General features: G+C 36.9%; 2 long non-coding RNA genes across 2 annotated transcripts in view; one reads left to right on the forward strand and one right to left on the reverse strand.

The window, feature by feature from the left end:
• Positions 1–25268, forward strand: part of LOC137973542 (uncharacterized) — a 42431-nt gene extending 17163 nt beyond the window's left edge. Inside the window, exons 5-10 of the long non-coding RNA XR_011117273.1 lie at positions 1808–1866; positions 2742–2919; positions 12341–12399; positions 13262–13448; positions 20023–20072; positions 25133–25268. This is a non-coding gene — a long non-coding RNA (uncharacterized lncRNA). The remainder of the gene's footprint in view (positions 1–1807; positions 1867–2741; positions 2920–12340; positions 12400–13261; positions 13449–20022; positions 20073–25132) is intronic.
• Positions 2914–14230, reverse strand: LOC137973543 (uncharacterized). Its single transcript, XR_011117274.1, has 3 exons — positions 13670–14230; positions 13086–13593; positions 2914–8375 (listed from the first exon to the last, which is right to left on the reverse strand). It is a non-coding gene; the product is annotated as an uncharacterized lncRNA (long non-coding RNA).
• Positions 25269–26011: the final 743 nt, after the last annotated feature.

Raw genomic sequence — 26011 nt, forward strand, 5'->3', positions numbered from 1 at the left:
CAAAATGTCCAAGGTAGTGTATGAGGGTAGTTGTTGGGACTGTCAATATTTTTACATTAGAAAGACAAAAACGAACACTAAAAGACCGGGAAAACTCGTCATTTTAAGTTATCAAAAATCTGCTATTGCAGATCATGTTATTTAAACTGGTTACTAGTTGAATGGGACCATTTTTGCAAAAGGTAATTCTGGACATCCAATGAGTTAAGAGACGCTGTTGATTGGAGGTTTAAAGCTTAGGTATCCTAAATTAATATGTTATCAGTGAAAAGTTTTATCCTTTGTAACTTCAATTAGTCTGGATTTTATTCTCTTATTTCTCATTGTTTGCCACATTAATTTATAGTTTAACATAATGAATTAAATGTTCACTTCGGAGGATGTCAGTATATTGAATGCAAAAATTTCAAACAATGGGCTTGTCTGTGATTGTAACTGCCGTTTGCATCTTACTTTTGATGCAGTTTTGTATAAACTCTTGTTCTTCGGCCAGCGTAGCTTAACAAAAAAATACAAACAGCGGAGATAAACATTGTTAAAAATGCATTATAATAATATTAACATGATGTTTGGTATGCTTCTCTATATATATTCAAAAGTAACAGTTACATTTTAAAAAATTTCTTATGATATGAAATAAAAAGATCTGGGTTCTAATATATTAACATGAAAACGATCTTAAAATAATTTCAATGCTTTCTTGTTAGTTTAAGATCGTTTTTCAAGTTAATGTATTAGTACCCAGATCTCTTTATTTCGGATCAAGAAACTCTGAACATGTAACAGTTACTTTTGAGAATGTATTTTGAGAAGCATAAGAAACGGCAAGTTATATACAATGCATTTTTTAAAATGTTTATCTCTGCTGTTTGTATTTTAGATGCAGGACTTCTAGTTTAGACAAACACGGTAACCACTATTACCGTGCTAGCAATGAATGATCAATGGGAGCCTGGCTCCTGATGATCATACCCCTCCCCCTCCTTCCCTAACTGCAACCTCGTTTCCAGGGCTCTTCCCTCATTTGGGGGTGGGGCGTTTTTTTTTTGCCCCGCCCCCAACTGAGGGAAGAGCCCTGGAAACGAGGTTGCCCCCCACCCCACCCCGAAGGAAAATTATTATTATTATTTATTATTATTTTTTAATTTTTTTTTAAAAAGAAGTCATAGGTTAGTTTGAGCCGCAGACCATAAGATATAAATAAATATAAAATATATAACAATTTAAACTATAAAATGTTATCTAAAACTGTATAACAATAATTATTAAACTATCAAATGTTATTTAAAAATATAAAAAGGTGAAAGAATAAAGCCTAATGAAAGGAAGGATCTGGAAACCTCCCGGCGCAATGATTAATAACAAACAGATCCAGAGTTAAAGTCTTTTAAGATGTAAAAACTTTGCAAACAACTGAAAATTATACCACACTAAACCTATTTATTTGCGTCAGGCTTGTGCAGAAAAAATTGTTGAATAAATGCTTATTTGAGCTCTCTGACTGACATCTTGTCTTTACAGGATAGCTTTTATTGAACCATTTGATTGTAGAAACATTTTTTCTTAAAATCATGTCTTGATATATTTCTACATTTACCCCTGGGCATTTTAACTTTTTGAAAGATTGCAGTGTTTAAATGCCCTATCCTTCAGCCAGATTTGTCTGCGAAATCCTGTTGTCAACACGTTTCATATGAGACTCTATATAACGATGCCGTTTTTACCGGAATTGAGTTAGGACAAAAACACAGCTTTAAAAACAGTCATTTTTAATAGTTGCAATATTAAAGTCTATTTTGTTTTACAGAACAGTAGACAGAATGGCACCAGATGTTCAAAGAAAGATCACAAAGAGACAACAAACAAGTAAGTGCAACACTAGTGCTTATTTCTTTTACTGAACCTTCTGATTTGTATTGACTAAAACTTTGCAAAAAATTTCTTAAAATTCAAAACTCAACACACAGCTTGGGCTCTCTGTGGTCCATTTCACAATTTTAAACTATTTCTGGCCGTTGTAAACCGGAAATAAGTCTGCCCCTTTGTGTGGGCTATTGCTCATCTTTTTAACCAGGAGTCTATTTATCCTCAGAACCGTATATTTATTAGCAAATCATTAACTGAAAAGAACAAGGTTTTCAAGAGCACCCTTAGCTGCAAAGAAGATCTTCAGAATGTGTATTTCGACATTTTACGGAAATATTACCGTACGAAAGAGTACGAGCAGCCCAGCAGTCCATGTTGGTTTGAGCAGGTTGAAGCTTTGGCAGCTATTCAGCTGATGTGGACCTGTTATACCCACCCATACACTCGCAAAAGGCGAGTCGCAACTCCAGGATCTCCATCTCCTACTCTTCTCGAATAGTGTGTATTCAAACATTTTGTGTTATCCAGGAATACTTGAAAGTCTTAACCATTTGCCGGTGTAATTACAAGGCAGCAGTTTCTCCTTTCTCCTCCTGATTTCTCGGTCCCACCGGAGTGGAACTCTCAATCTTCCTCATGGCAGCCAAGGTGCTTAACCAACAGAGCCACTGGTGAGTGGTCACTCCTTGTTTGTCTTTTATCCTTGAATTTGTGCCTCCCTGACTCAGAATTTTTCCTTTCTGTACCACATAATTTTTTGCTATGCCTCCTAGCTAGATTAGCTTTTTAGTTAGAAACTGGGGCAATCCTACCTATTTACGTTTGGTGCAAATAAACTATTTTTGTTGTCAATATTAAGATAATCTATTAAACAGGACTGCAAATAATCTAGACCGAAAAGAAGTAAAAGCGATTAGCGAACAGCTTTACTCTCCGTTGGCCTGCGGCTACCGTGGTGATGATGCGGTGGTGGGTGTGTGAAGCTCGGATCCGTTTTGAGTGTTGGACCATCTTCTTCAGAGCAAAAGTGTCAACGCCGATCTTCCTTTGGAGGTAAATTACCTGTAGTAAATTCAATTTTTATGCAACCATATTCCCGTTGGTAAAGTCTAGTTTAACCTTTCAGTTTAATGATAAACTGAATTCGGCGAGTTCACCTTGGCTGGAGGTTTAGCCGTTGGGAGATTTCAGAATCGTTTGCTGTTTCAAACCTGCTAAGTAAGTTAATCTCACAGTTGATACCGAAAATGGTTTGCTATGTGCTATGTGCTTTTACTCTTGCCACTAGCAGAAGTGAAGGACTTAGTTCTTGTGTTTCAGTCAACATGCATAATTGGCCACAGCAAAATAAACGTGACGGTAACAATTTTAATTCAGAGTTTGTGACGGTACAACGTTCTAGCACAAAGCCCAGAGGTACCATTTCTGGGCCATTTCTTTTTCAGTTTTAGCCCTCGTTTTGCACATGCACAAATGGGCTGGTGTTTTTAGTCGTTTGTACTTACATACATACTTTATTACGGCTCCCTTATACAGGGCTATTCTGCCATAATACAAATAAAAGGTAGAAAGACATAAAATTTATAAAAAGGATAAGAGATTAATTAAAGGCAAACCGATTAAAAAAAGATATATGGCTAACAAGTAATAAAATTTAGTAATCTATATACACGCAATAGACTAGTCTATTTGGTAATCTATGTACAAAGATGATGATACAAACGCTTTTTGATTGAATTTACATGATTGGCCTATTTATGGTAGATGGCAATTCATTATACAGTTTTGCTGCTCGGAAAGCGAATGATCTTTGGCTGGTGGCTAATCTACATTTGGGTAAGATTAAATCGGAATTACGTCTAGTATTCCTAGTATGAACAGAAGAACGTCTGACGAATTTATTACAAAAATAGGTTGGCACTTGGTTGTTTAAACATTTAAACCACAGTGCAAATGTTTAAGAGGAGTTTGTCTTTAACACTGAGCCACTTTAAAGACTTTAAGCCTCCTGTAATATGGTCATATTTTCTTCTGAGGCCTAGGATAATTCTACAAGCAAAGTTCTGGACTGACTGGAGCTTGTTCAAGTTCTGCTTGGAAGTGTTACTCCATACAGTGGAACAGTAGAACAACTTAGTGAGTACAAAAGCGTTAATGAAATGAGGGTCTTTCGGTCAAGTAGGTGCTTCATTCTATTTATGCGGCTTAACCTGAAGATACAGCTAGAAGCTAACTCAGTGATGTGTTTGTTATAATCGAGATATGAGTCGATCATTACTCCAAGATCTCTCGTAAATGGTACCGGTTTAATCTCGTCTCCTAGAAGAATAATAGGCGGCAAAGGTGGAAGACTTCTTAACAATTGTGGAACGCGGACAAAAAGGAGTTTAGTCTTGTCCAGGTTTATGAGTAGTGAATTTATGCAACACCAGCTTGTAATGTCGGCGAGATCCTTGTTTACTGCGAGGAAAATCTTAGTATCATCCACGTAACCCAACACTTGACACTGATGCGGCACCTTTATGAGATTGTTTATATAGAGAGCGTGAAAAGCACTGGTCCTAGTGTCGAACCCTGTGCAACACCAACTGACAAAGGAAGAGGTTTAGAAAGGGCATTCTTGATTCTAACTACTTGATTTCTTTGGGATAGGTAGCTCTTAAACCAAGCTTGTGTACCATCTGAAAAGCCCGCTTTGTGAAGTTTTTTTAGCAACAGGTCATGCTGAATGCTATCAAAGGCCTTTGACATGTCCAAGAGAACTATGATAGAGATCTTCTTGCCATCCATGCTCTTTAGGAGCTCGTCTGTATAGAGAGACGGAGCGCTTGACCTCTTGACTTTGACTTTGGTTGTAATTCTCGCCTTGATCAGCCATCTTGGCTGTAAAATCGCCACGAGTTGATTTCCATACAAAGTTTTTACCTAATTTCATAGTTTCTGGTTTCGGATGACTCTAGGACGATGTTAACTCTGTTAAGAAAAGTCCATTTCTCTTTGACATTACTTGGAGTGGTGAGAACGAACCAAAAGGACGATAAATGGAGAGCTAAGCTCAGTGCGACTACCTCATTAAAATGCATCCTTCATATTCCGTTTTCAAATTGCAAATTGATATTCCGTGTATTCTGTTATTCCTAATCCGGAATGAGAATAGCCAGGATACCTCCAAAGGAATACACCCTCACGTGCGTTCTTGTCTGAAAGACTGTAGTCTGTTTGCGTTATCTCCATGGGTTTATTTTTTCTGCGTTCATCAAAAGAGAATAGTGCAGGAAAAAGAGATAGTCCTCTGCCACGGTCATAAATAGGCCAATCACAATACCTGAAATCTTTGCTGTTAATGAAAACATAGCGACTTCTCTTACTGTTTCTTGTGCACAATTCATAATTCTCAACATTTTCAACTGTTGATCTAAAATTCTCACCTACCCTTGTCTTGTTAGCACGTTGGCATAAAAGAGAACAAAATATGTATTTCAAGCGATTAATTTACCGTGCTCATGCAGGTCGGGAATGTTACCTCGTGTTCAAGGTCTTAAGTTGTTACAGATTTTAGTAGTTCTACAGCCCAGTGTTGTGGTGGACTTATCATGTATCATGTCTGCCTGTTAAAGACTTTGTCACAAATGTTACAATAAAATTATTTGGCTTAGAACTCTAGTGGACATGAGCGGCCTGTCTGTTCATTCAAGACTTGTGTTAAACATTATTACAGTTAATTAAGGAGCCCATTGCTGCTTGGAACTGTTGCTGTCCCCTTTTCATTTTGTTTATAATGATCTTTCTACTTTTTTTTCTTATTTTGTCCTAATATTCATTTATTAGTTTTATACTTAGCAGAAAGAGGAGAGGCAAAGTATTTAATTTTTAACACCTTCGCTTTGTTGAAGCTAGAGGGTAATTATTAAAATATCTCCCCGCTGCTGCATGGTGTCATTCCTTAGTGCTTTGTCATGCGAGCCCAAGGTGATTGCTTGCAGGATGGGTTAAATTGCATTGTTCACAGTATTGAACCAGTCAAAATCCTTTAAAGATCTTAAGATCGAAAGTGCCATTCCTAAATTGTGTTCAGGGGGGTCTTTCTTTGTAGCGCTTCCGCGAAGCCTTTAAAATGAGAAACACAAAGACATGCTACTACATGCAATTCGTCAGGTAAAGTTAACACAGATACCCACATCTCCGTTCAGGTCATCTTGTCTGAAATGCGCGTGCGTACATTCTCCTTAAAGTTCTCCAAAGGCAGCAAAGACTTTCGATTGTTCGAGTTGGTGTTCACAATTCGGTCAACTGAGTTGAATTGAATGACATTAGTTTTGTCTCCCTAAAAGACGCTTTCTAAGGGTGATGAATGCTCTTTTTCAATGGCTCCATTTCAGTTATTTTGCACAGTTTGTTGGAGCTGTCGTGTGGGTTTTCTTATGTAATTATCTATAGAAAATCATAGAAGTCGCTAACTAGTATTTTATTGATAGGTAATACAATCTTGTCATTCAATTGTCAGAAGATTACTATCAGAAGAGTGCACTTTCCTTACTTCTTTTCCTTTAAGGGGAATCTCTATTCCTACTCAAAATAATTTTAAGCCGTAGGAAATACTGTTGTCAATCAAATTTGTTTAAATAAGTGTTTGCATCACGCAAGAAAGAAATAAGAATCGCTTACCGCTTTACTCCGAAGGCCCTATTTCCCTCAGAGGGAAAAGGACAAGGTGATGATGACCGCTTTACCCCGTTTGGAATAATTCAGTTGTGACATTGATAATAATTAATAACATTTGTGTTATAGTATTAATAATAACATTATTAACATAACATTGTCACAATTATTCAACATGACGGCAAAACGAGCGATTCTGAAATTCATTTCTTTCGAATGCAAACGCTTTTTCCAGAAAAATGAAATCAAATTTGATGGCAAACAAACGTTTCTGTGGTTTAAGTTATTTCTTGGTTAGAGTGGAGGTTTCTTTAAAGAACGAGATGCTTCGAAGTAACATTGATAACTTTGTAACATTGTAGGAAATTTGCTACAAAGAATACAAAAACGCGCGCTCGCAATTATCTTTCCTGGCTCTACCTATAGCGAGGCCTTAAATTTAGCCGGTATATCAACCCTCAAGATCGTAGATAAGCGGCTTGTCACAAATTTATTGCACAGCTTTATCCGGATAACCCCGGCGGTTTACAAGCTAGTAGCTTGTAGATTAGAATCTACGAGTGCTTCTGCCCACTACTCACTCAGATCGAGAGATAGGGTAAGAACTAAGATAACTGCCACAAATAGGTTTGGTGACTTTATTTAGTCACACACAAATACGCTACTGACTTGATGTAATATGTTTGAGTGTAGTTTGTATTATTTATGTAGATATATCGTATTCAGCATTTATAAGTATCTATTTATTCCTATAGTTATATCTGACCAGACCTGTAATTCAGATTATAATCTGCTAGAGGTTTCAATAAACAAAACTACTACTAATACAATTATTGAGGTGATCATATATATTCTTGCTTTGGTCGAGGTTTGTCCTGTTGCTATGCTGATTGTACTATGGGCACTAAATGAAATGGCTGCCTTCCTTTGTCATTTTTTTACCAAGGGAAAGAAAAGACAAAACACCTTAAACGAAAATGAAGTGTTCAAAGGGAACAAAAGCTGGTTCTAAGTTTGGGGGGATACTTCATGATCGTAGGGAGGAAACAATTGAAGCCAACTTGGCTCACCCAAATAATACTGTCTCGAGACCCTCGTTCGTCCCGATGTAGAGGCTATCAGTGACGCCCAAAAGTCTTAAACGGCATTTTGTAGCCGAAATCGGTTACTTTCGTCTGTGGTGTAGACTTTTTTTGTTATCGTTTCAAGGAAGACGATTTAACATTAAAGTGCCCCTGTGACCAAAAACTCACTTATTTTTCTTTGGATTTCAAAACTATGTTAACTAAACACTGGTTCGAGGAGAAAAGCATCCATAGTTGCACCACAAGGAAATTTGCTTGCTGCATGCAGTGTCAGTGCTAGACTGTAGTTACAAATGCAAGTTAGCTGCCAAGAAACAGTCTGTCCGGGCAAAACTCCTACAAGTAAACCCACTGAAAAGAACAGACGATCTCTACAAGCGCATTTGGGCAAACAACGTGATGCATCTTGCTTACGAAGAAAGAAAACGGACGATAATGAAGAAGAAGCTGAGATGAACAGGACAAACAGGAAAAATACGAATGAAGAGAATGCGAAGAGCAAAACAAAGATTACGCAGCTCGCAGCTGTCAGAGAAGTAGTCTCAAAACAACATCGAGCGGAAAAAGGCGCAAAGCGAACAGAGAAGCAAACAACAAGTTCTAGAGATTGGGGATTCAGACGGGGAAGAGAAACTGCCCTGAAAATTATCTACAGTACAAAACACTCTAGAGAAAATGGAAAAGAAGTGCCTGAAATCCAGACGTTAATCGTAGACAGGAGACTACTTCCTCGTGGAAGACCTCGGCAGATGTCTTGGCCGCAAACTAAGCAGAGAAAAAAAATAAGGAAACACCCTCAGGGCGAAAAGACCAGCAGAAACTACCCATGTCCAACAACAAAAACAACGTATTCAATCGGATAGAAATACTTCAATGTCGTGAATAAACTTTCTTTGGCCATCTTAATTGGCGTAAAAAAAAAGACGCAAACTGCGGTGACAAACATGCTTCGACATCCTCCTCAGAAGTGACCATTACTTAAAAACAGTGTGACAAAAAACGGTAAATAAATCTGAGAAAAGACTTGTTCAAGTTAGTAAGGATACAATTTTTCATTGCCAACATATTATGATTTAGGGTTGGCTTTAATTCTCTAATCAACAGTGTCTCTTTGCTTTTACATTTCATGTCAGAACGACCTTTTGCTAAAATGTCAAAATGTTCCCATTCAACTTGTGACCAGTTGAAATCACATGATCGGCACAAGCAGATTTGTGATAAACATTTGTTAAACATTTAAAGTGCTCAGTTTTTCCGGCTGTCTCGCAGTCTTTGTCTTGTCTTTTCTTGTCTTTATCAATGAGTGGTTTGAAAAATAACTCTGGTGAAGGTCAACGCACCCATAAACGCAAGACTTTAGTTGTTTAGCAACAAATTTGCTTTGTAAACCTAAATAACGCAAAACCGTTTGGAGACAGCAGCTTGCGAGAAGCTCATTAAACAAATATGCGGGAACAACGAAATGGGGATATTTTTACCTTGTTCAATAGAAAAACACAGCTATTTAGTTTTAACTCTACCTCGACAGTTGTCACGCTAACATCAAATTCTCCGTTGAATGAATCGACGAAAACCATCACATTCCTTTTCTTTTTATTCTTATAGCAAACGCCACTATGCATCATACTTATTTGGCATCACTTTTAATATCTAAAGACTCAACTGACCATTACACTGAATGGAACTCGAGCTCCTGTAGAACTTGAAAACACACGGTAAATCAAATTCGTTGTCTCACTTTTCGTTGTTTCTCATTTGTTCGTCACTTAATAAACTATAAGGAATTTGCTATCTCAAAACGGTTACCTGGCAAAAGGTGTTTTCAATTACGATATCTATGGTCAAGAGATCATGATCTCTTGCTATGGTGTTTTAAGCAGACAACAAAACAAACCAATTGATTGATTTATTTATTAATGGAATACTTCAGTTGTTTAACAATGAATTTGCTTTCCAAACCTAAAGAAATCAAGAAACAAGGCCAATCTAAGGGTTTTTTTCTGGGGACCCCTTATTGGGTCATTTGGTTTGTTTTTGTTGTCTATTTACAACATCATTGTTGTAATAATTATTGACATCACCTTTTGCATGGGTAACCTTTCTTGAGATCATAGCAATTCCTCAGTTTGTTATAAGTGGCGAGAAAAATGCGGAAACAACTAAAAGTGAGAGAACGTAATAGATTTACCTTGTGTTTTTGAGTTGTAAAGGAGTCCCATTTAGTAGTTTTAGTAGAAAGGCCAGTAGAAGTCTTGATGTCAAACATTTGATGGCAGCGTTTGATAAGAATATCAAGGAAAGGAACGTGATAGTTTTCTTCGAATTCAACGGTGAATTTGTTGTCACTTGACAGCTGAGGTAATGTTAAATACATACATGTATATTTAATAATCGTAGAAGTCGTGAGACTGACTATACAGGATACTAAAACAGTCAGCAACGAAATAAAAAAGTGGGAAAATAAATACTTAAATTAAATCTTATGTTAAAACTGAATAGCTGTGTATTGAACCAGGTCAAACTATCCCCATTTCGTTGTTCCCTTATTTGTTCGTCATCATTCCATAGTGATTCCAGTTACGATCGTCAACCGGGTTAATGAACTTAAGAATTTGGTATCTCCAAACGGTTTTGCCTTAGTTTGGTTTACAAAGCAAATTATATTCGTTGCTAAACAACTGGAAGTCTTCTGTTAATAAAATTTATGGGTGCGTTCACCTCAAAGTTAATTTTTTCAAACCACTCGTCGAATCAAGTCCTTTTTCTCGTACAAGGACAAGCTCAGTCGCCCTCAAAATGTCCAAGGTAGTATATGAGGCTAGTTGTTGGGACTGTCTTCAATACAGCCGGGAAAAGTGAGCACTTTAAATGTTTAACAAATGCTTATCACAAATCTGCTCTTGTGGATTATGTGATTTCACCAGGTGACAAGTTGAATGAGACAGTTTTGACATTTTAGCAAAAGGTTGTTCTGACATGCAATGTAAAAGTAAAGAGACACTGTTGATTTGAGATTTTAAGCCAACCATGAATGAAGATAAAGCTGTGTCCTTGTTAACTTCAATGAGTATGTTTAGTTTTTTAATATTTCCCGTAAATTGTCGCATTAATTGTTTGGAGCGGTTTTCAATCGAGTGTGAAATGCTTTGGTTTTGCATTACTTCACTCATTGATTGGTTCAAATTTCACGCCACGTTTTCAACTAATCAGAAGTGAAACCCAAACCAATCGTGACTCGCGTGTGCACATGTTCCTGCACTTTGTGTCAGCCACGTGTAATTCCTTTGAGTTTTGACTGGTTTAATGGATTGTCTCTGTCCTTTTTGATTGGCCAAAGTAATTACTTTGGTTTTGGTTTTGGTTTTGCGACACTTGATTGAAACTCTCTCTATTTCCTGTAAATTCTCACATTAATTGTCACTTCTGAGGATCAGTATATCCAAGCATTCGAAGCGTCAAGTAAATTATTTTAAAGAATGCGCTTGTTTGTATTTGTCACCACCGTTTGCGCCTTACTTTTGATGCAGTTTTGTATAAACTCTTGTTCTTCGGCCAGCATAGCTTAACAATAAAATACAAACAGCAGAGATAAACATTGTTAAAAATGCATTATAATAATATTAACATGACGTTTGGTATGCTTCTCCATATACATTCAAAAGTAACCATTACATTTTAAAAATTTTCTTGATACGAAATAAAAAGATCTGGGTTCTAATATATTAATATGAAAACGATCTTAAAATAATTTCAATGCTTTCTTGTTAGTTTAAGATCGTTTTTCAAGTTAATGTATTAGTACCCAGATCTTTTTATTTCGGATAAAGAAACTCTGCACATGTAACGGTTACTTTTGAGAATGTATTTTGAGAAGCATAAGAAACGGCAAGTTATATACAATGCATTTTTTAAAATGTTTATCTCCGCTGTTTGTATTTTAGATGCAGGACTTCTAGTTTAGACAAACACGGTAACCACTATTACCGTGCTAGCAATGAATGATCAATGGGAGCCTGGCTCCTGATGATCATACCCCTCCCCCTCCTTCCCTAACTGCAACCTCGTTTCCAGGGCTCTTCCCTCATTTGGGGGTGGGGCGTTTTTTTTTTGCCCCGCCCCCAACTGAGGGAAGAGCCCTGGAAACGAGGTTGCCCCCCACCCCACCCCTAAGGAAAAATATTATTATTATTTATTATTATTTTTTAAATTTTTTTTTTCAAAGAAGTCATTAGGTTAGTTTGGGCTGCAGACCATAAGATATAAATAAATATAAAATATATAACAATTTAAACTATAAAATGATATCTAAAACTGTATAACAATTAAACTATCAAATGTTATTTAAAAATGTATAACAATAATATTAAACTATCAAATGTTATCTAAAAATATAAAAAGAATAAAGCCTAATCAAAGGAAGAATCTAGAAACCTTGCGACGCAATGATAATATAATAATAAACAGATCCAGAGTTCAAGTAAGGTGGAAAAAGTTTGTGCACAACCGACAATTTTCCATTTGCAATCCTGTTAGAACCTCAGCATATGCTGCACTAAACCAATTTATTTGCATCAGGCTTATGCCAAATAAATTGTTGAACAAATGCTTATTTGAGCTTGTTCACTGACATCTTGTCTTGACAGGATAGCTTTTATTGAACCATTTGATTGTCCTCTTAAGCTTAGAGAAGACGTTGCTCTTTTATAAAGTCTGGTTTTTTTCTGTTTTAGGGAACAGTGGACAGAATGGCACCAGCTGACCAAAGAAAGATGACAAAGACAACAAATAAGTAAGTGCAACATTAGTGCTTATTTCTTTTCCTAAACATTCTGATTTGTATTGACTAAAACTCATCGTAAAAGTTCTCTAAATTCAAAACACAACACAGAGCTTAGGCTCTCTGTGGTCCATTTCACAATTTTAAACTATTTCTGGCAGCTGTAAACCGGAAATAGGGGCCTGGCTAAACTAGGAAACATTGTTGCGGAAACATTGTTTCCATGGGATTGCTGCTCGGGTGGCTAAACTGGAAAACATTTGTTTTGCAAGCAAAATTTGCGTCCTGGTGGGAAGCAAAAATGTTTTTGACCTGATTCAAAATCATTTTGTTGTGACCAGGAAACAAGATTTGCATCTGCAATTATGTTTCCAGCCCATGTATCCTCAATCACCTTGGGCGCCTTGTGGAGAACCGTACATTTATTAGTGAATCATTAACTGAAAAGAACAAGAACACCCTTAGCTGCAAAGAAGATCTTCAGAATCAGTATTTGGACATTTTAGGGAAATATTACCGTTCAAAAGAGTACGAGCAGGTTGAAGTTTTGGCAGCTATTCAGCTGATGTGGACCTGCCACACCACCCATACACTCACAAAAGGAGAGTCACAACTCTGCGATCTCCATCACCTACTCTACTCGAATAATGTGTATTCCAAAATTTTGTGAGACGGGGCCTACGGTTTATAGTCCTTACCCGAGAAGACTTGAAAGTCTTAACCATTTGCGGATGTAATTACAAGGCAGCAGTTTCTCCTTATTTAAGACCGTGATATCTCGGTGCCGGCGGAGTACAACTCTCAATCTTCCTCATGGCAGCCAAGGTGCTTAACCAACAGAGCCACCGGTGAGTGGTCATTTTTTTGTTGTCAGTATCTTATTCAGGACTGCAAATAATGTGGACCAGAAAGAAGTAAAAGTGATTAGCAAACAACTTTACTCTCCGTTGACCTGCGGCTTCCGTGGTGATGATGCGCTGGTGAGTGAGTGAAGCTCGGATCCGTTTTAATTGTTGGACCTTCGTGAAAGCAAAAGTGTCAACGCCGATCTTCCTTTGGAGGTAATTTACCTGTAGTCAATTCATTTTTTTATGGAACCATATTGTTTCGTTGTTCACGGTCCTTTAACACCATCGGTTTCAAACACAGGCTTATCACAGTTCCATTTTATTCAGTAGCATACGTGACGAGGAGTGCGTTCGAAATCTAAGAAATATGTATGTGCTCATAAGTAATAATTACAAAGCAGAAACAAGGTCTTAAATATCAAATGTATAGTTACCCGGTGGCTTCTCGATCTGCTTCCGCTTACAACGAAAATGTTCACAATCTAACGAGCTACTGTGACGTAAGCCATTTTATTACACATAACATGAGAATTTTATTCCATAAAGCTCATTTGTACAAATCTATACGCTTTATTTTCACATGTGAAAAAGACCTATACAGCCAATCAGAATGGCGTACAGCTATTTCACATGTGAAAGTATAACCAATCAGCGATAGCGTAAAGGCGTTTCCATGCCAATCACTCGTGCATCTCGTGCAAATCGTGCAAATCGTGCAAATCGTACTTTGTTATTGAATTAAATTAAATTTGCATTTGGTTCTATTGTTAGTGAGTTTTTGTTTCTAATTCGCGTTCAGAAAACTATTTTAATGAAAATTCTCATGTTATGTGTAATAAAGAGTTTACGACATAGAAAGTGCTTTGTACGGGGTTTTATTCACTCGTTGTTTGTGTCAAAAACCCTCACTCGCTCGTTCCTCGCTCGTTCGGGTTTTTGACACAAACAACTCGTGCATAAAACCCCGTACGCCGCACTTTCTATGAAGTAAACTATTTATAAGTTTAGAATCTTCATATTACAGTGATTAAGTCATTAGCGTTAGTCTCGAACGACACACATATTTCTGTTGGTAAAGTCGAGTTGTCCTTTGTGTTTAACGATAAACTGAATTCAGGCCATTCGTTTTAGAAGACAGAAGTGAAGGCCTTGGTTCTTCTAGCGTTCTTCTGTGTGCTGTCCCCTTTTCGTGTTGTCTATAATTAAGTTAAACTTTCTTATTTCGTCCTAATACGTGTATTCATTTATTAGTTTGTATACCTTAATCACTCACCGAAAAACAGAAATAGGAGATCTAGAGGCAAGTTATTCAATTTTTAAAACCCCTCAAGTCTATGAACGTGAAAAAATTGAAATGAAATATTTGTTGAACTATTCTCTTACTCCCTAGCTTAAAAATTTAGCCTCTAAATGCAGCTTATTTTATGTGCAAAACATGAGTTTAAACTCTGAAAGCCTGAAACTCCTGTACTGCATGTCAGCAGCGTACACACGCATTGCATAATTTCTTAAACTGCTGAGTCTTCAAAGTCATTTTCTCCTCAATCCAGCTCTCTAAAGATTTAAAGTTAGTAATGGGGGACCATTAAACAGGAAAAATCCAGCTAAAATAAACAGGTGTCATTTTGAAATCCAAAGAAAAATAAAAATTAGTTTTTGGTCGTAGTTAGCACTTTAAGGGGAATCTCCATTCCCACTAAAAATAATTTTTAAGCCCGTGAGAAACATCGTTTTCAATCAAACTTGATTAATAAGCGTTTGCATCAGGGAAAAAAAAAATTCGCTTACTGCTTTACTCCATCTGGAATAATTCAGTTGTGACATTAATAATACTTAATTAATAACATTAGTGTAACAGTATTAATAATAATGTTATTAACATTGTCACAACTATTCAAGATGCTGGCGCCGGTGCAATTTGAAGTCATGCAAAAACAAGCCATTCTGAAATTCATTTAGTTCGGATGCAAAAGCTTTTTTCCAGACAAATGTAATCAAGTTTGATGGAAAACAAAAGATCCTGTGGTTTAAAGTTATTTATTGGTTTGAGTAGGGGTTCCTTTAAAGCACAAGATGGTTCGAAATAATGTTGATAACTTGGTAATATTATAGGAAATTTGTTTGCAGGAAAACTTCTGTTGGTATAATTATTGAGGTGATCATACATGTATATATTCTCGCTTTCTAACTGGTTGAGGCCTGTCATTATAATATGGGTGTGAAATGAAATGGGAGCCTTCCTTTTGTTTTTTTACCAAGGGAAAGACAAAATGCCTTAAACGAAAATGAATTAAGTGTCAAAGGGAACAAAAGTTGGTTCTAAGTTTGGGGGGATACTTCACGATCGTAGGGAGGATTTCAAATCAAATTAACTTTTAACTGCAGGTTGTTTATAAGCTGAAAAATCGAAACAAGTTAAACGAAATGCAACAACGATACAACTAAAAATCTGCTCAACTGGGCGAAACAATTGAAGGCAACTTGGCTCATCCAAATAACACTGTCCCAAGATCCTCATTTTTCCAGTTGTAGAGGCCTTTACCCAAGCAGTTACTTTCGTCTGTGTTGTAGACATTTTTGAAGTCATCATATAAAGGAAGATGACAAAATGCTGAAAACCTCTTACATTTTTCACGGTCAGCCAAGAAACCTGTGTGATATATCAACTGTCACCATTTCGCCCGTCACCAAGCATCAGTTGTTGCACCATAAGGAAATTTGCTTGCTAGTGCCTGTGCTAGACTATGGTTACAAATGCGACTTAGCTGCCAAGAAACAGTAGGCGGGCAAAACTCCTGCAAGTAAACCCACTGAAAAGAAAAGGCGATCTCTTTAAGCGCATTCGGGCAAACAATGTGATGCATCTCGCTTACGAAGAAAGAGAACAGCATGGGATGACATGAGGAAGAATGACGAACAAGACAAACAAGAAAGAGAAGAAGAAGAGCGAAACAACGATAACTGAGCTCGTAGCTGTCAGTGAAATAGCCAGAAAGCTACGTCGAGTAAAAGGTGCAGAGTGGCCCGGCAAAGAAGTAAACAACAAGTAAAAGAGATCGCCTATGCGGACGGGGAAGAGGAACTCTAAAGAAAATGAAAGAAGTGCATGAAATCGAGATGTTACTAGAAGAGAGGAGACTACTTTCTCGTCTAAGACCTCGGCAGATGTCTTTACCACAAACTGAGCAGAGAAAAAGTGGTGACAAACTCTCAGAGCAAAAAGACCAGCGGAAACTACCCATGTGCAACAAAAGCAACAACGACCTATCTATTTGTGATAGTAGTACTTTAATGTCTTAAATAAACTCGTTTTGGGCCATGATAGCTTTAAAAAAAGAAGACTGAAACTGCGGTGTCAAACATAAACAAGTGCATTCTTTGGAATTATGACTTGACGTTGCGTATACTTCGACATCCTCCTCACAAGTGAACGTTAACTTGTAATAAGTAACTAATTAATAATTAAAAAACAATTAATGTGAAAAAAAAACGGGAAACAAAACTGTAAATAAAGACTAATTCATGTTATTAAAGATACAGCTTTTCAGTGCTACCACATTGATTTAGGATTGGCATTAAATCTGTAGTAAACAGTTTCTCTTCACTTTTACATTGCATGTCAGTCAGAACAACGTTTTGCTTAAATGTCAAAACGGCCCTATTCAACTTGCCACCAGTTGAAATCAAATGATCCACAAGAGCAGATTTGTGATAAGCATTTGTTAAAAATTTAAAGTGCTCACTTTTCCCGGCTGTTTTGCAGTCTTGGTCTTGTCCTTCCAGTGTAAAAGGCTAGGAAGTCCAAACAACAAGCCTTTGTATACCACCTCGGACATTTGAGAAAGACTTGGGTTTTTCCTTGTGCGGAAAGCCGATACTTCTGATGAGTGGTTCGAAAAAGGTCAATAAACCCATGAACGCAAGGCTTCAGTTGCTTAGCAATAAATATGCTTTATAAACCTAAATAAGGCAAAACCGTTTGCAGACAGTAACTTCCCAAGTTCATAAAGTGAGGATTGTAACATGCAGAATTGATGACAAACAAATGCGGGAACAATGAAATGGGAATATTTTTTTGGTTCGATAGAAAAATACAGCTCTTCAGTTTTAACACTACCTCAACAGTTGTCACCAAAACATGAATAGAAGAAAACCATCGACCATCACATTCCTTTTCTTGATATTCTTATAAAACGCCACCATCATAAGCAAGTGCTCTTGGTATCTAAAAAAGAACTTTAGGTGTAACCGTGCATTTTTCAGAGAAAATTCAGCTTCAATTTGGAAAAGAACGCCACACATTGCTTTGTATTTTAAAGCTTTTTACAAATTAATAGTGTTGATTAATTATCTTTGAAAAATTTGCGTTTTCCCCAAATTCTTTTTGAATTTCGATAACCCTTCTTGAGATCTGCTTTTTCCTGCATATTTAAAAACCGCACAAATATCTTTGAATTAGTAGGCCCCATCCTTAAAACCAGAAACTCATAATAGTTGAAACGTGTAACGGCCCCTTGTGTGCTGGGAAACAAGCTTCTGAATATTCAATTTGCTAAGTACCATATTTGGAACAACAAGAGCGAGGGGTTTCCAAATATGGTACTTAGCACTGAAACATTCAACCAATTAGTTCGCACTGAATATTCGGAAGCTGTGAACGCGCCTTACACGTTTCAACCCGTATGGGTTTCTGTTAAGACTTAATAGCGGTGTTTTTACCATCAAATAAGGAAAAAATATCCCCATTTCGTTGTTTCCGCATTTGTTCGTTATCACTCCTGTTTCAAATCCTCACTTTATGAAGTTAGAAAGTTGCTGTCTGCAAACGGTTTACAAACTTAAGCTAATTCGTTTTCAAACAACTGAAGGTTTCCATTGACAAATTTTATGGTGCGTTGACCTCGGCGGGTCTAATTTGGAGGTCGCGGGTCACAGGTCATGGGTTGCAGGTCATTGTTTCACCAATAGGCCTAAGGTTAGCTTTTATGAACGTTTAGGATACTTTCTGTATTGGTGAAACAATGACCTGCAACCCGCGACCTGCAGATTAGACCCGCCACGTTGACCTTCAAGTTTATTTTTCAAAGCACCCATCGTGTCAAGTCCTTTTTATCGTACAAGGACAAGCGCAGCCGTTCTCAAAATGTCCAAGGTAGTGCATGAGGGTAGTTGTTGGGACTGTCAATATTTTTACATTAGAAAGACAAAAACGAACACTACAAGACCAGGAAAACTCATCATTTTAAGTTATCAAAAATCTGCTATTGCGGATCATGTTATTTCAACTGGTTACTAGTTGAATGGGACCATTTTTGCAAAGGGTAATTCGGGACATCCAATGAGTTAAGAGATGCTGTTGATTGGAGGTTTAAAGCTTATCCTAAATTAATATGTTAACAGTGAAAAGTTTTATCCTTTGTAACTTCAATTAGTCTGGATTTTATTCTTTTATTTCCCATTGTTTGCCACATTAATTTATAGTTTAACATAATGAATTAAATGTTCACTTCGGAGGATGAGTATATCGAATGCAAAAATTTCAAACAATGGGCTTGTTTGTGATTGTAACTGCCATTTGCATCTTACTTTTGATGCAGTTTTGTATAAACTCTTGTTCTTCGGCCAGCATAGCTTAACAATAAAATACAAACAGTGGAGATAAACATTGTTAAAAATGCATTATATATTAACATGACGTTTGGTATGCTTCTCTATATATATTCAAAGGTAACCGTTACATTTTAAAAATTTTCTTATGATACGAAATAAAAAGATCTGGGTTCTAATATATTCATATGAAAACGATCTTAAAATAATTTCAATGCTTTCTTGTTAGTTTAAGATCGTTTTTCAAGTTAATGTATTAGTACCCAGATCTTTTTATTTCGGATAAAGAAACTCTGCACATGTAACGGTTACTTTTGAGAATGTATTTTGAGAAGCATAAGAAACGGCAAGTTATATACAATGCATTTTTTAAAATGTTTATCTCTGCTGTTTGTATTTTAGATGCAGGACTTCTAGTTTAGACAAACACGGTAACCACTATTACCGTGCTAGCAATGAATGATCAATGGGAGCCTGGCTCCTGATGATCATACCCCTCCCCCTCCTTCCCTAACTGCAACCTCGTTTCCAGGGCTCTTCCCTCATTTGGGGGTGGGGCGTTTTTTTTTTGCCCCGCCCCCAACTGAGGGAAGAGCCCTGGAAACGAGGTTGCCCCCCACCCCACCCCTAAGGAAAAATATTATTATTATTTATTATTATTTTTTAAATTTTTTTTTAAAAAGAAGTCATTAGGTTAGTTTGAGCCGCAGTCCATAAGATATAAATAAATTTAAATTATAAAACTATAAATAATTATTAAACTATAAATCACTAACTATAAATCATTATCTAAAAATATATAACAATAATATTAAACTATCAAATGTTATCTAAAAATATAAAAAATTGAAAGAATAAAGCCTAATGTAAGGAAGAATCTCGAAACCTTGCGGCGCAATGATTCTATGAAAACAAACAGATCCAGAGTTAAGTAGGGTGGAAAAAGTTTGTGTACAACTGACAATTTTCCATTTGCAATCCCATTAGAACCTCAGCATATGCTGCAGTAAACCAATTTATTTGCATTAGGCTTATGCGAAAAAAATTGTTGAATAAATGCTTATTTGAGCTCGTTCACTGACATCTTGTCTTGACAGGATAGCTTTTATTGAACCATTTGATTGTCCTCTTAAGCTTAGAAGAGGTTGCTCTTTTAAAGTCTGTTGTTTTTCTGTTTTAGGGAACAGTGGACAGAGTGGCACCAGCTGACCAAAGAAAGACAACAAACAAGTAAGTGCAACATTAGTGCTTATTCTTTTCCTAAACATTCTGATTTGTATCGACTAAAACTCGTCATAAAAGTTCTCTAAATTCAAAACACAACACAGAGCTTAGGCTCTCTGTGGTCCATTTCACAATTTTAAACTATTTCTGGCAGCTGTAAAATGGAAATAGGGGCCTGGCTAAACTAGGAAACATTGTTGCAGAAACATTGTTTCCATGGGATTGCTGCTCGGGTGGCTAAACTGGAAAACATTTGTTTTGCAAGCAAAATTTGCATCCTGGTGGGAAGCAAAAATGCTTTTGACCTGATTCAAAATCATTTTCTTGTGTCCGGGAAACAAGATTTGTGTCCGCAACAATGTTTCCAAAGTGGCCAAACTGGGAAACATTTGCGTCTGCGACAATGTTTAGGTCCTAAAGTTTAGGCCGGCCTTAAGTCTTCCCCTTTATGTGTGGCCTGTTGCTCATCTTATTAACCAGGAGCCCATGTATCCTTAATGACCTTGGTCGCCTCGCGGAGAACCGTACATTTATTAGCGAATCATTAACTGAAAAGAACAAGAACACCCTTTGCTGCAAAGAAGATCAAGTTCACCTTGGCTGGAGGTTTAGCCGTTGGCAGATTTCAGAATTGTTTGCTGTTTGAAACCTGCTAAGTATACTAAGTTAAATGTCATAGTTGATACCGAAAATGCTTTGCTATTATGCTATGATGTCTTTTACTCTTGCCATTAGCAGAAGTGAAGGACTTGGTTCTTCTTGTGTTCTTCTGTGTGCTGTCCCCTTTTCATGTTGTTTATAATTAAGTGAAACTTTCTTATTTCGTCCTAATATTCATTTATTAGTTTGTATACCTTAATCACTCACCGAAAAACAGAAATAGGAGATCTAGAGGCAAGTTATTCAATTTTTAAAACCCCTCAAGTCTATGAACGTGAAAAAATTGAAATGAAATATTTGTTGAACTATTCTCTTACTCCCTAGCTTAAAAATTAAGCCTCTAAATGCAGCTTATTTTATATGCAAAACATGAGTTTAAACTCTGAAAGCCTGAAACTCCTGTACTGCATATCAGCCGCGTACACACGCATTGCATTCTTAAACTGTTGAGTCTTCAAAGTCATTTTCTCCTCAATCCAGCTCTCTCAAGATTTAAAGTTAGTAATGGGGGACCATTAAACAGGAAAAATCCAGTTAAAATAAACAGGTGTCTTTTGAAATCAAGGTTTAAAACTTCGATCAGTCACTGTTTAGTTAAAATAGTTTTGAAATCCAAAGAAAAATAAAAATTAGTTTTTGGTCGTAGTTAGCACTTTAAGGGGAATCTCCATTCCCACTAAAAATAATTTTTAAGCCCGTGAGAAACATCGTTTTCAATCAAACTTGATTAATAAGCGTTTGCATCAGGGAAAAAATGAATTCGCTTACTGCTTTACTCCGTCTGGAATAATTCAGTTGTGACATTAATAATACTTAATTAATAACATTAGTGTAATAGTATTAATAATAATGTTATTAACATTGTCACAACTATTCAAGATGGTGGTGCCCGGGTGCAATTTGAAGTCAAAAACAAGCCATTCTGAGATTCATTTATTTTGGATGCAAAAGCTTTTTCCCGGACAAATGTAATCAAATTTGATGGAAAACAAAAGATCCTGTGGTTTAAAGTTATTTATTGGTTAAGAGTAGAGGTTCCTTTAAAGCACAAGATGGTTCGAAATAACGTTGATAACTTGGTAATATTATAGGAAATTTGTTTGCAGGAAAACTTCTGTTGGTACAATTATTGAAGTGATTATATATTTATTCTCGCTTTCTAACTGGTTGAGGCCTGTCATTATAATATGGGTGCGAAATGAAATGGGAGCCTTCCTTTTGTTTTGTTACCAAGGGAAGGACAGAACGCCTTAAATGAAAATGGAAGTCTTCAATGGAAAAAAAGCTGGTTCTAAGTTTGGAGGGATACTTCACGATCGTAGGGAGTATTTCAAATTAAATTAGTTTGTAAAAACCCAATTGAAACTGCGGGTTGTTTGTAAGCCAAAAAATCCAAACAAGTTAAACGATATGCAACGGTGATAAGACTAAAGTCGCTAAACTGTACGTGTTATGTTTCCAATACCTTTTAAGTTTAATAATATTATACCGAAAGAAACACACATTTTGTACACAACTACAATTTGTTATATTATCTATTTGCAAATGTGGGAAATCACGTGATTCGAAAGAGCGGGAAATTACATATCACAACATCTCCCTTCTTTAAGCCGGACAATATTTAACAAGAGCTTAATACAAACTCTCAACTTATCAGCAAACTAGTAGCAAATAAGTGGTAACATAGTCTTTAACCCAAACTGGTGGTTGAATAGTTTGACCCTTTGTGAACTGACTTTCTTTGGGACTACGGAATTATGAACTTGGCTTGAACATATAACTTCAGAATCTTTGAGTTGCTCAGATACCGGGTTAGCCATCTTAATCAGATCACGCCTGTTTCTTCTGAAACTTGTTCCCTGTGACTTTACAACATATGGTCTGGGTGCTTCAGATATCTTGTTAACAGCAGGTAACCTACATCCTCTGTCCTAGTTTTCTGACTCGCACAGGATCTCCTTCACTCAAAGGCTTCAGTTCTTTCACATGTTGGTTGTAGTACCTTTCCTGAATTCTTGCATGACAGGTAAGACCTTATTTAATCCTCTGAGTAGGATATTGAGGTTCCAAAAACATGGGAGTGGTTGGAAGTTGGGTTTTTGTGTGGCATCCCATGAGCATCTGAGCAGGTGATAAGTCAATTGGAGTATTCCGATAGTCAAGCAAGGCAAGGTGAAAATCCTTTCCATCAATGTTTGCTTTCTTTAGAATGTTTCTTGGCTGTTGGAACAGCTCTTTCTGCAAGACTGTTGCTCTGTGGATATCTCGGCGATGATGTGATGTGTTTAAATCCGTAATGTTCTGCAAACTCTTAACTCAGCGCTGTCAAATTCGGGACCTAAATAAATGTTGTCATTCATTCATTCACTGCTTCCCTGTTATCAATACTGTTCCTCCAATCCTCTGTCATTTTTGGAATGCAGTACAACACGAACGGTTCTTCATGAAGCCAGAAACCTAAGACAAATGATTATGGAAGGCACGGTAAGTCTTTCTGAAATACCTTGGATTGTGATGTTAATGTTGATAGTTGGCTCCCTGCTTAAAGATGGGAGTGAGGCTTCCCTGCTACCATTCGGGAGGCAAAGAATGAATTGAAATAGTTAATCAACTTAGTCACCTCTTCTTCAAGAAGTGGGGATGATTGAGGTACTGCCTTCCTGGGATTGAGGTGTTCCATGATGTCGGGAATGTATGAAATACAAACTGGAGCAAAATTGAACTCGGTGAAGAAACATCTATCAGATATTGTCTTAACGCTATTTCGGTAACTAATTACCTGTGGCTTAAGTTTTTTCTTGCTACGTTTTCCCGTTTTATGATCTCGATACTTCTGAACTTTTGGCACCTATCTTTAAATTCGAATACAAATGAACCTGTCATTGGCTACCCCGTGGGGACGACTCCTTGCCAACCCGGGGAATAATTATGTGAGGAAATGCAAGGACATTGGTGGGGTTCTGTGCTCGAGGGTGAGGGAATTGACGAGAAAATGGGAACCACCTGTGAAGTGTGCCGTCATCTAGTCTGGAAACAATTGCAGAAATACCCAGACATCTCAGCGCATTTCTGGATCCTTTTGAGGTTTTGTGGCACAATGGAAAAAGCAAAGGTGAGAAAATCGATGAGAATCTGAACTTTTGTGGAAGCTTTGAAGTGCAGAAGTTACTGCATTCTCTCGTGTTTATTGAAGAACAGCTTTGCATACCTAAATCAAAATTGGAGTGTACGTGATGCAATAAATGTAAATGATAACTTTAAGAGGCAAGTTGGAACACCATCGATGCCATCAGCCTTGCCCACAGGGTTATCATTCACAAGTTTGCGCAGTCTGTCAATAGAAAGTAATTCAAGCTTTGAAGTAATATATCAAACACAAGGAGTGTTTCATCGGATATCCAAAAACCGATTTGGAGATGGTTTTAATCGATTTCGAGGTGGTTGGATATCTAATGAAACACTCTTCTGTGTGTTTGATATTGCTCCTCAAAGGAGTCAGTATTTTTAGAGATATTTGGGATCAAAGTTGGCGGAATGTTATGTTAATTAAGACCACATATCCAAACTTCCTTCACGGTAGTGATTTCTTTTGTTTTTGGCTTATGAATTATTAATGAGTTTGAGAAGGTGCCATCACGAGCTTCAACAAAGTCACGAAAACTGACTCGAGGGGGATTTGTTACATGCAAAGTTGGGGCCTATATCGGTAAAATGCCTTTTAAATGCGCTGCTTAGCTCGTGAGGGTCAGTTATCTCCATGTCACCAATAATAAGTAGGTATTGGTCCTTCGTGAGAGCAAAAGTGCCAACGCCAATCTTCCTTTGGAGATAGACGTGTAATGTGAAGTGCAAGTTTCTTACCCATATAGACCATGTGATGGTTTCTATGGGTAGAAAACTAGCACTTCTCATTACACTCTAATAGTTAAGTCTTTTGATATAGAAGTGCTACGCAGCCAGCATTTGCAAAAACGTAACCCTTCCCTCTCCCTTTGGAGATAATTTACCTTTACTTAATACATCTTTGATGCAACCATATTTCCATTAGTAAAGTCAATTTAACCGTTAACGGGTCATCCGTTTAAGAAGAGGTAAGAAATCACAAAATTGTTTTGTTTTTGACTCTTCCTTGTACATAAATTTGGGCTGGGACACTTTCAATTTTGTGGCCCAGCGCTGTCATAATTTATCAATATCATGATATGAATCTTGCTTTTCTACCGTCAATAATAATAATCAGACAGTTTTTGTGGAATGAGAAAAGTTGAAATCTTTCAAAATTGTGGACGTTTGTTAGTTTCCATGGCGTGGTAATATGTCCCAGTGGTGCATTTGAAGTTAGACTCTTTTGAAAATGTGAAAATTAGAAAATATATTTCATTGATACAGTTGTTTCTCTCTGCCAGGGTTGATTTACAACATGCATAAATAACATGATGAGGAACTCAATAAAATTTATTAAGTGAAATAAGACGACAAGGAGGAGAAAAAGGAAAAACAGGCTGGATTCTAACCTTTTACTTGCAATCCGCTGGGAGCAGGGAAATATCTGTCTAATTATATCAGGGAAAAACTGTCGTGACGCAAATTATAAGCCCAAACGTCAAATGAAAAAAATTATCACCGCATTTAAGACCTTATTCACCGAATAAACAAGGTGAAGGCCATCTAATTCAGTTTGTGCATCACTGATCAAACTGCTGAAAACACTGAAGTTGAACACATTGAGCTGAGGCCGACGATAAATGAGCCGCTTGCAAACATACCTCAAATACAGTAACTAATTATTAGTCATTTAATTTAAAGGCCCATATTCGCCCAAAAGTCATTGCGCACCGTGACTGAATCTCGTGTAACACAAAATTACCTAAAGATCTGACGTGTTGTTTCCCGCGTGATTTGCCTGAGTGCCTTTAGCCGTCATTTGAAAAACAAAAACAAACGACCGCAATGACTTTTGGGTGAAGGTGGGCCTTTTAAGATGTAACTTGCATAGCAGGTCCATATCAGGACAACAGCAGAATCTTGATCATTTTTTTTAAGTTACTTGATGAATTGTGACATGATTATAATGCTACATTTTATCTTTTAAATAGTTTGGTATAGATTATATAGTATTTGTATTCGTTGTATTTTTATAGCTTAGTATATTTATTTTTTATTTTATTGTTTAGAGGGCCACAAGTTTATTAGCTCTGGCCATTACGTGCTCATCCTCATGAAATAAAGACTTCACTTACTTACTTTGTCTTGCCCATTTTTCAAACCTGCTCATCAAATTAAGT

The sequence above is a fragment of the Montipora foliosa genome, chromosome 10 (genome assembly GCF_036669935.1).
Source record: "Montipora foliosa isolate CH-2021 chromosome 10, ASM3666993v2, whole genome shotgun sequence".
Classification (NCBI taxonomy): Eukaryota; Metazoa; Cnidaria; class Anthozoa; order Scleractinia; family Acroporidae; genus Montipora; species Montipora foliosa.